The following is an 11,755-nucleotide window of genomic DNA, read 5'->3' on the forward strand; positions in this document are numbered from 1 at the left end:
AAGGTATCCCCTATGAAAAGAGTAAAATGTTTTGGAATTAAAAGGAAGCTTGAGCCTCGATATGTTGGACCTTACCAAATTATCGAGAAAAGTGGAAGAGTAGCCTATAAACTCGATCTACCACGTGAAATGGGAGCTATATTCCTGGTATTCCATGTGTCTCAGCTGAAGAAGTGTCTCCGTATTCAAGAGGAAAGAGTAGCAATGAGGAGAATCAACTTGAAATCTGATCTTTCTTATGAGGAGAAGCCCGTGCGAGTTCTAGATACTCAAGAAAGGGTGACTCATAGGCGAGTAGTTAAGTTATACAAGGTAGTTTGGAGTAATCATATTGATCGGGATGCAACATGGGAGCGGGAAGATTATTTAAAGGAAAATTATCTGGCTTTCTATACTGATTGGTACGCTTTCCAAATCTCAGGACGAGATTTTTCGAAGGGGGGAGGGCTGTAACACCCTAGGTGTTTGGCTCCCACAAAATTGCATTTCATTTCATAAACATGTGCATCATCTATCTCATCATGCCATTGTACTAAAACATGTATATGCAACATTCTCAATTATGTTTGTTTCATGCTTGATTGCTTGTGAATGGTAGTAGTGCAATATGTGAATGCAACATGAGTTTCTCATACCTTGAAACATGGCAACTTGGTAGTGTAATTTGACAAGTGTAAAATTGCAACAAAGTCATGAAACATGTGAAACATGGAATTGCAACATTAGAGTAAAATTGAGTGTTTTGTTGCTTCATCACATGTGATACTTAGAAGTTGGAGTAGCACTTGTGTAGAGTGGTGAATTATGGTCTAATACACCTTAACTACACTTAGGGTAATTGATGAGACATTGTTCATGTGGACCAAAATGACTAAATTGCCCTCTAGTGGAGGTTTGACTTAGAATGACCCTTAGAGTGACTCTATTTGACTGATTAAAAAGTCCAACCTAGAGATCTTGCATGGCTGTGCATCCTTTACCAAAGTTGTAGCCAATTTATCAAGGAACAAAAGTCTCAATATGACCCTCTCATGAAAATGGCTAGAACATGTTCAAACAAGGCCCACAAGTCATATTTCCCTGCTGATTTAATACTTAGAAATTTTGCTAAGTCACAAATACAGTTTCAGTTGGATCGAGCCAACTTTGGCTTGATGTAACTTCTGATCCTTGGTGAATTAGATGATGATCCTTGAATAGAAGTTGGAGATGGAAGGTAGGCCTACAATTTTCATGTACACGGTTTTTGCGATGGATCAACAGTTTAGCTGTTTTAACGCGTTGAAGTTGCACTGTCAGGCTGATCGCGTTAACTGAATGCGAGCTACAGTAACTGACAGCATTCAGAAAACGAGCACCGCGTGGGTGACACTCGTCGCCAGTCTCCTGATCATGCTGCCACATGCCGCGGATGCCCTAGCACGGCTGGCCACGACGTGAACATCCCGTGCGCCTGCCCGACCTGGTCGTCAGCTCCATTTACATCTCCTTCTCCACCACCGCGTGCAGCGATAGAGCCGCAGCTGCTCTGCCATTACCAACCGAGCTTTGCCATCGCCTTGCGCGCTCGCCACTGCAAAAACGCGTCGGCCAGTTCATCCATAGCTTCGCCGTGTGCTTCTCCACCTCCTCCACCTCTCAGCTGTGTCGATTAGGGCTTGGTAAGGGCGTATTCATCGTTTCCACCACCGCCGCCATGACGGGACCTCGTCGGAGTTGACGTTCCATGCGGTCAACTGCCACCGAGGCCTTCCCATCCCCTCCTCTTTGCTTGGTTAGCTTGGTAGTGAACTCCAGAAGCTCGTACCAAGCTTAGCCGCGCCCTACGGGGTCGAACCTCGCCGGAGCCGGCCAACCCGTGGCCGTGCGCCGCCATGGCCGTCGCCACTCCCTCTAGCCGCTGGAATCGCTACAATAGATGGTACCCCTAGGTGCACATGGGTGAGGCGAACACATTGGTACCGATGGCCTCGCTGGAGCTACCACCGGCGACGAGCTACGCCGTCGTCCTTCCTTCCTCCCCTGTCTGTCTCGCTGTCTTGCGGGACCCGCTCGTCAGCCGCCGAGCGCAGGCGGGAGCCGGCGTGGGCCGCACCGTTTCTGGGCCGCGCTGAGCGCTGACGCGCGCGTGTTGTGGGCCACTGTGTTCTTCCGGGCCGGCCCAGCAGTAGCTGATTAGGTTTTCCATTTTTGTTTTGTTTTATTTTTTTCACAAATTTGAGTACATATTCAAAAATATGTATCTCTTAGTTGGTAGATCCAAATGTTATGGTTCCAATTTTGTTGAGTTCCTGGTAATGTGTAGTTTATATTAAAAATATAATTTATGCCATGTTCTGTTATGAAAAATGGAGTTGCTAATTATCTCTTTTAATCATGTGGGAAATAGGGGTAATTATATCTTTTTCTGTGTAGCTCCAAATGGCATGAAATTTTTATGGTGTACTGCTCATATCATGAATAGCTTGTAGTTAAATTTTCATACATTTTGGACACTATATGTAGGAGTTAGGTAATTCTCTTATTTGCATGTATGGATCTTATGTGAATTTTCATAATTTTTCTATAGATCCAGTAAAGGTAAAATTTGGTGAGTGCTATTCTTATGCTAGAATGATACTAGGAAAAATGTGAAATCTATTGCTTGACACTTTTCAATAGAGTTTCCTAATCATGCTAGAAATAGCCCTGCCATCTGTTATTTTTGATACAGCAAGTTCTGCTTGACCAATTGCTTTGAAATTTTTATGGTAGTCTATGTGAAGCATGAGGTAGGTACTGTAATTTTTGTAGATTTTTCTGTATAGTTTTACTATATGTTGCTTTAATCACCTAATTAACTAAATAAATTAGAAAAGGACATTAAATAATTTATTTAGAGGTTGGCACTATACTTTCTGAGGTTCCTCTGGTATGCACAACAAGTTGGTAAACTTGGTTTGGTCCAATTATGCTTTTGCATCATCACTAAATATTTAATTTAGTAAACCTGTCATTTCTGGATAGATTCTAGGTTTACTTGAATTCGATTCGATTAACGTAAGAATCATGCTTTGATGTTTATAAATGATTTGTAGAGAATTTCATAAGCTTTCCAGAATGTCCTCTTGCAAGTCAATTGAAATTGTAGAACTCTTGTTGTGATTAGATTAAGGAACTGCTCGTTTGCATATGAAACTTTAACTGTTGATTTAAGTATGCCTTTACTATTCCTAAGCTTGTGGTAATGTTCCTAGGTGTTAGGCCTTTAACTGAAGATGAGCACCTTTATCTTAGGAGAAGTGTCAGACGAGGTCGCTGTTCAGTGCCTAGATCACCGTCCGTGCAACTTTGTGAAAGGCAAGCCCCGGAGCATATTAAGCCTCCTAATTTCTGAAATGCAGTTAAAGTATTATTGTTACATATATATATTGTTGCATTAAGTTTAGGTGTTGGATGCAAACACTTGCTACATTGGTTATCCAATCCTTGTCCAGATATTGATACCCTGAATCCTATGTAGCTCAGGTTCGTGTAGTGCTTAGCCCTGTTTAAACGCGGTAGAAGTCAGGTGATTTCCTGTCACCTGTGAGATATAGGAATATACATATGGCACGGTTGGCTATATTTGCTATCGTGGAAAAGAACCTGTCTTAATTTGAAATAAAGACCGAGCGGAGGCTTGCCGGTTTGTAGTGACTCCGACTATGTCGCTTAAGGACTAAATCTTAGAGCCTTTCCTGTTCATGTTGAACGCATGCCTCTCTCTTAGTTGGTCGTGTCCGAAGACCGACCACAAAGCCGAGTAGCTCACCTCAGGCCGAGAGTCGATAAGTATAAAGTACGCCTCGGAAGGGAGCCATAGGCGTGAGTCCAAGGGCAGGTGATTTAAAAGTCCTGATCGTCCTGGCAAAAGGATAATCCCTGAGAGTGCTGGCGCTGATCGAACCCGCGATTTGGTTCCTGAGTTGTCCCAAAGGTGACCCACGGCTACCCTTGCAAAGTATGCCAGGGTGAGAGTTAGGAATACCCCCTCAGCTGAGTTGTGATTCGATTCGAGTCACCATCTCTCCCGGTTAGTGAGAACTTGACGGGCTTATCTCCAAAGTAGATACACTAAATAACATAATGGTTCGGAAATGATGATATGATGATGACAGCCTTATTATACCTACTATGGTTAATATTGTTTGCTCCTAATAAGTGAGTGCTCTAGTATAGGTGCAAATCTAGTGGACAGGTAAATGATGATAAACTTGATGCGAAGTTTAAATTGGTTACTATATTCATAAGCTCTTTTATGCAACTGTGTCCAGCTAGCCCACCTCATAAGCCTTGCATGACCCTTGGTGTCTTTTATTTCTGGTTTTGATGGGTAAGTCTAGCTGAGTACCTTCTCGTACTCAGGGTTTATCTCCCACCTGTTGCAGATGACCAGTTCTACTTTGGTTGTTGCAAGTATTGCCTTCTCCCGGCTGGGGATGAAGACTAGACCGTTGGGCGTGGTCTCTCCTAGTTCTCGTACCTGAAGATGCTTTTGTGGGACATGACTAAGATCTAGCAATGTATTTGAAACTATGAAGTTATGTACTAAACTATGTTGCTTCCGCAAATTTGAACTTGGTTTGTAATATTTTATTTGAACTCTGATGGATGTAATCCGAATGCCACTTGTGAAATGTTGTAACGAATGATGTGTTGTGTTGAATCACTACGGTCTTGGTTTGTATGTCGAGAGTTGGTTGAAATCCTTCGTGATTTCCAGACTACCGGGATTATGGGAGCTTAAGTACAGGAATTTGATCACTTCGGTTATTGTTTTTGTACTTACGTTCTTATGATTTGGTCGGTTCTGTTACATTGTTCCAAACAAGATTCAAGTCATATCAAATAAATCATAAGTTTACGTCTCATCAAAGCTAAAATAATTCATCCAATGTGTAGCTTTCTCTTCGGAGTTATCTTTTTTGGTGTTGCCGCTGTAGGTATCCTCACGGGACAAGTGTTGTCGGTTTGTGAAGATGTGCCCTCTCCTAATAACATTGCAAGCTTGCTGCATATAAATACAATACCACAATTAGATGTATGGAAAGAATTAGTGTACGATAAATGTGTTAATATTCCTTACTTTCTTGTGACCTTTCCTGTACTATCTCGTAGGATTTCTTCTCTAATCGACCTCCGTGGGGTGCTAGGTTCTGCTGGCGTAACTTTTGTAACGTTCTTCCTATGTTGCCTACGCTTCCTACAAGTAATCAAACAAATTAATATTGACATTTACATTCAAGTTTCTAGATAAAGAAAATCAGTTCATATCTCTTTTTTGCGGTCCCATTGAGTGGGCACTTGGCACTAGCTTGCCTATGACCTTTTTCTCCGTATTTTTTTGTAAGTCATAGGTCCTTTGATCATTTTCTTTTTCTTTTCATTTGTTGGAGCTGCATCGTTGTCACATCCCTTCTCACCTTCACCATCGTTGGTAAATTCACCATCTTTGGAACCTTTCTTCCTGTGTCCACCTTCCATCCATCCCTTCATTCTTAGTTTCCTTCGCCGTCCAACATGTAGTTTAGCAAGAGGTGCACCAACTAAAAATAGTAGGTCAACTTGTGGCCATTGTGTTTTATCTGTCATCGGCTCAATCTCTCTTCCATAAGCAGCCCTTAATCTATTGACCAAGTAATAGTCATGCACAAACTGTTCTAGGTCAACTCCCCGATGGCGGATTACATAGGCCAATACATGTTGACATGGCTTACCAGTGTGCTACCATTCAAGACAAGTACAGGTCCTTTGGTGTAACTTGATAATATGCCTCAGCAATATTATCAGCAATATTACTAGTTATGTAGTCACACTTAATTTTTGGATTGAAACCACACCTATACCATAATAACATATGATTGGTCTGTAACCATTTCACTGCTTGTGCTGATTCACTTACCATTTTTGCTATATTGGCCCCGTTCGCTGGTCTAAAACTTGGTTATAACTGACTGAAAAACATTGTTCCGGCTGAATTATTGTGAGAGAAAAACACTGTTCCAACTGAAAAAAGAAGCTGAATAAACCGAATATGGGGTAAGCCAAACAGGACCATTGTCATAGAATATGTCCTCTCTATAAGCCCTTGCCACAGGATATATCTGGCCAAACCCTCTAAATCTCTTCTTGAAATTTATGACAAGATGATAAAAGCATTCTCTTTGCTCTAAATTTGGGAATACATTCTTCACTGCATTCTCCAAGCCCTTGCAAGCATCAGAACAAACAACAAACAATGGAGGATCACCTATTGCCTTCTTTAATTGTTCCATGAACCAAGTCCGGTTGTCTATGTTTTCAGAAGCTATGAAGCCATAAGCGAGTGGATACATCCAATTGTGACCATCAACTGCTACAGCTGCGGCTAAGTGACCATTCCACCTTCCATTAAGTATTGTAGCATCTATGCTCAAATGAGACCTACAACCTTCTAAAAACCATCAATGCATGGTTTAAGAGTACAGAAAAAACGGTGGAAATATGTTTGACCATCCACCTCAAGTATCTCAATCTCAACGACACTCCCGGGGCACCGCTTCATTACCTCGGCCTTCGACCTAAATAACAGCTCAAAACTCTCTTTCCATTTGCCATAAACCTCTTCAAGAGCTCTTTGTTTACCCCGCCATACAGTCTTATATGCAATTTGACACTTGTGACTTGTCTCCAACTTCTTTTGCAATTCCTTAGCACCAATATTTGGATCAGCTCTAACGATACTCACAACCTTGCTAGCTACCCACTTGCAACTTGGAGTTGTAGTTATTTGTCTTATGCTGGACACACACTCATGCTTATCGACTAAGACGGTTACCTGCAAAACAAATAATCAATGAGATTGATATTAATTTACATAACAAGTAGAATTAATGAAATAATAAAAAAATTATTCACCTCCACAGTGGCTTGGCCTTTTTGTTTAGTGCCATTTATCCTCCAAGGGCAAGGGCAATCTTCATCACCGGACTTGCAAAAACCCCTATATATCGTCTTACATGACTTCTCTACTCCTAAATTGAACTCCTTATTGATGGCAAATTGCCGCACTACCAACTTGAACTCCTCCATTGTTGGGTACAATGTTCCTACCTCCATTGATGGGTTGTTTTTATCATATGAAATGACCATCTCACTTGGTACGACATCACTAGTAGTAATGGCAGCACCATCAATATCTTGCCCAATCTCATTATCATTCCCCTCTTCATCCAGTCGGCAATCAAAGCCTTATGCAGGTATATTTGTTGTGCCCTCCTCTGTCAAGCCTAAAAGCTCACAAATCTGCGACTCACTCATAAGTGCAATACGACCTTCATCATCATGTGTCTCTACTATTTGTATCGTATCCCAATCAACTCTTTCCATATTTTCCACATGATCTACTTAGGACCTAATCAAGTGAAATCAACTTTAACTAATATGTACTACTATCGTGGTAAAAAACAAACAGAAAGCATACAAGCATATGTAACTTTGCACTTCAAGAATAGGAAGGTTGCACTCTACTGCCGGAAGAGGAGCAGTTGGAAGCAGCGATCTCGCTAGGGCTAGAGCAGTGGACATGCCTTCTGTCGGCTCATCCAGACCTTTTGATGGACCTTCTGCTGCCGCGTCCACGCCTTCTATTGCCAACGCGGCCATGCCCTCCACTGCCAGCGTGACCATGCCCTCAGCCAGCCCATCCAGGCTAGAGGCGGCGGTCGTGGCCACACCAGAGGGCGGCGTGGCCACGCCTGAAGGCTGAGCAGCAGGGCTAGAGGCCGGCGCGGCTAGGGCACAGGCGGCCATGCCTGAGGGCAGCGCGGTAAGGGCAGAGGCAATCGATGGCCCTTCTAGATCCGGTGGGGGTGAGTTCGTCTCCTCCATGGGCGGCGCGTCGAGGAGAATTGGGCGGGCGGCGGCGGTCAGACGAAACATCGGAAGATGAAACGAAACGTCGGGCTCATGCAAAAGGATACGTAAGGCCAGAAGGGTAAAATAGTCAATTAAGGAGCAAAATACATATATTTTGATTACCAAAGTCAAGAAATACACCAAATGTCATCTAAAACAAAAGTGACAGCGTTTCAAGTGTTGTTTTAGCGAAGTTGACGATTGGAGTCCTGTAATAGCGAAGCCCATTGTTTTAGTGCATTTGGGAAGGAGTGGCCGATCCCCATTCTCGTCGCCTCACGCGTGCGCGTGTGGTAGTGAGAAGCAAGTGGTGCGGCGCGGGAGCATGGAGGTTAATGCAGTCCCCGAAGACGGTTAACAAGTTTGTAACTAATGCATTTTCAAAGTTGGGAATTATCCTTGTTGCGCAGGAGGGACTTCGCGTATATAAGAACCTTCGGAGGTACTCGACGAAGTCCAAATAATGAAGCCGAAGGTGAAAAGACGAAGTCAAAGACGGAGGACCAAAGGCGATCAACCTACTTTGCATTCAAGTGAAGCCAAGGGTGAATGGAACGAAGCCAACTTGGTTCGAGCCTGCAAAGTCTTCTCCCAAAGACTCGGCTCAACGAAGTTAGATTAACGAAGTGGAAATATAGTTTTGACTATGAAATGACCAAATTGCCCTTCTGAATATAGAAGCAATGGTTTAGATATAATAGTTGATCTAAGCGTAAAAAGGGGACTGTAATAGGATTATGGAAGGTTCCACCTCTATAAATACCTCCCGACATGGACTTCTTTCCGGACATGAAGTTTTCATCCAGTTGAGTTAAATCCACTCAGTGATGCTTGCGTGATTATTTCACCAACAGTGCGAAGTTTCAAATTTCTCACTGCTGAGTAGGTCTTGTCCAACAGCTCCCTGACTTGAGCATCCACAACATCTGCTGACTGCCATTACGTAGTCCTCTCTGGCTTGACATCTGCGAGAACACAACGTGAGAAATCTGCCAAAATATTACTCCCACCATTAGTAAGAAGGTGTGAGACATTTTTTTTTTTTTTTTGGAGCAAGTGAGAGACATTTATTTAAACCGGATCTTTCCGCCTACAGAGCCCATTCACGCTATTGTTCTGAAACGAATTGCACAAGTAGTACGGAAGGCCCACCGTCTTCCACGAGCCCACAAAATAAGCCCTCCACTGCACTGTCTCTATCTAGCAGGCTGGGCTTAGCAGCAGGCACTGCCACACCTATCCCGGCCCGGGACGTTGGGGAGTCAAGGTCAACAACACCCTGCGCCTACACTACGCGCTGTGAGATGAGACGGGAGAGCACGGGTCCACACGCTACGCCTACGGACTCGATGAACCTTTGATCATTTCGTTTGCGGTCGCTCTGCAGATTATTGATCGAATCTGGCCGGCTGCGTGCGCGTCCAGCATCAAATCCACGCAGAGACAGAGAGATTTCAAGCAGCCGGGACTGGGATGGCGGCGATCTGGCGAAGAGCATGGAGGTCCAAGAAGGTTTCATCCACCGGGCGCGGCTACGGCGACGGCGACGGCACTCCGCAGCCGATTTTTGGCAGCAGCAGCATCACCACCACCACTTCAGGTACCCGTACCACGCTGACCCTCTCCACCTCCGCGTACACCACCTCATCCGAACCAGTCAGAGACGAGGAGGAAGAGAGTGGCATGGAGCTCAGGCAGGAGGTTGTGAAGACGCGCCGGCACATGAGGGGCCTGGTGGAGGAATTCCGTGCTGGTGCCGATGGCGACGTCACTGCCCCGGACAGGTGGCTCTCGGAGCTGCACGTCGCCTGGCTTCTCCGTCCTGCTGACGCTGAGCCTGAGCTTGGTGCATCTGGGCAGAGGATATTGGTCCTGCGGGAGATGCAGAGTTGGATCCTGGCTCTGCAGGTGATCCGCACATCCGTATGGAGATGCTTGAGTGGACTTTACAGCGACGATGAAGCAACCGTTGGGCCACTGGCTGCAGTTTCTGAATTTGTAAAATTTCTCAAGGTAACCTTGCTGAAGATGCTCACCTTTGTTGACGCGATTGTTGCTCTTGATCCATTGAATGTTGATGGTGCCAGCAGCCAACAGCATGTTTCTTCTAGCAGTGTGGTACTGGTGGTGACGGAGGCAGCTGAGAAGGTCCGGGCACTGCTAGATGTGCGCCATGCTCTGTCCGCGGCCTCAGAACAGATCATGATGGCTTTCTGTTCCTCGCCCTACGTGCAGTCCACAAAGGTAGCTGACGATATCGGAGGCCTCTTGTCAGCACAGCTGTGTAAGCTGGATCAGGCCAGACGGGACACATTTGATCACATCAGAACTGCTGTCACTCCGTCATTGGACGACGACGACTCCCCAAGGGCAACAGGTGCTACTCAGACGACCCTGCTGCAGTCATCACCCGCTATCCACAAGGTCACTCGGTCTGTCATAAACTATATCAATATTGTGCTCCCCGCGAATTATGCAAGTCATCAGGGGGATACGTATTCTTTGACTACCCTGACAATGGAGGTAGTCGGTTCCCTAGAGGAAGAGCTTGCCAGAGTGTCGCAGTCGTTCCCAGACCAGAGCCTCAGGTTCATCTTCTTGATCAACAACTCCTACCTCATACGGCAGCTGCTAGACACAAGTTGGCCTCCCCATCTCCATGACCTCACGTACCTAAGGTTTTTGGACAGCCTCACAAACAGAATCGACAGATACATACAGAGTTATCTCCTGGTTTCTTGGGCACCAGTGTTGAAATGCCTGCACAATCCCACGTTTCGTTGCTTCACGAGAGACTCACCGCTGCCCAAGTTCGAGTCCAAGTTTCAGTCGACCTACGCTGCGCAAAAGCTCTGGAAAGTCCCGGACCCTGAGCTGAGGAAAAGGCTGCGTGAAGTCATCATCAAGAAAGTCGTTACAGGCTTTAAGGAATACTTGGAGGATCACAACAGCATCACCCCAGGAGTCACTCCTCAGGAGGTGGAGGAGATCCTGCAGGAGCTATTCGAAGGATGAACAGAACAAGTGCACCATGGAAAGACAAAGTTGCCAGCTACTTCTGTTTTCATGCATCTTTGATGTTGTGTTTTGGGTTTGGAATAAAACATTGTTGCTTGGAAATTTTTATCATGTTTGTACCCTCAACAGATGTTTTTTTTTTAGGGAACGGGAGGGGTTTTGAGCCCCTACTGGAATTTATTGACAAATTAAAAGTGTCTAGTTACAATTACAATCAAGAAACAAAGAAAGTTGAAAAGAAAATCATAAAAATTACACAAATGTTTCTAGCCATAAGTCTATCTGAGGATGATACTTCGCTTTTGTACCCTCAACAGATGTCAGTATATATGTACTAGAGATTGAATTTGTAGCCTCCACAACACAGGTGTCAATCTGATAGCGACTTACATATGCCTTATAGCATTGTTGATTTACATATTAGTTCTTAAAAGTAAGATCAGATTAGGATGTTGTAATCAGTAATCAACTTTAGCACCTTGTAGCATTATTACTAGAACCAGCAAGAAATGAGGCTACTGGTTCAAGGAAAAATTGGGTACTAGCTTAACATCACATGACCACAAAGCATATAAAGAAATATAATCTGAGGAATTCGCTGAGAGTACTCACGTTAGGAACAAACAAGGGAGACTAAAAGCTGTTGAGAAGGCAGAGCAAGCAGTTGCCGCTGTTTGTGCCGTGGTCTCGCCCAACAAGGAAGACGGAGATGCAGTGCTGCTTGGGCACGCACGACGTAGCACACTCCACACCACGCTCATTCAGTCATGCAGCAGCTGGCTCAGTACTACACCTCCACGTCACGAACCTTGACTACCAA

The 11,755-nt window shown here is 44.6% G+C and overlaps 1 pseudogene; it reads left to right on the forward strand.

The window, feature by feature from the left end:
• The first annotated feature begins 9,221 nt into the window (after positions 1-9,221).
• LOC136522383 (uncharacterized) lies at positions 9,222-11,123 on the forward strand (annotated as a pseudogene).
• The last annotated feature ends 632 nt before the right edge of the window (positions 11,124-11,755 follow it).

Source organism: Miscanthus floridulus, chromosome 18 (assembly GCF_019320115.1).
Source record: "Miscanthus floridulus cultivar M001 chromosome 18, ASM1932011v1, whole genome shotgun sequence".
In the NCBI taxonomy this organism is placed as follows: Eukaryota; Viridiplantae; Streptophyta; class Magnoliopsida; order Poales; family Poaceae; genus Miscanthus; species Miscanthus floridulus.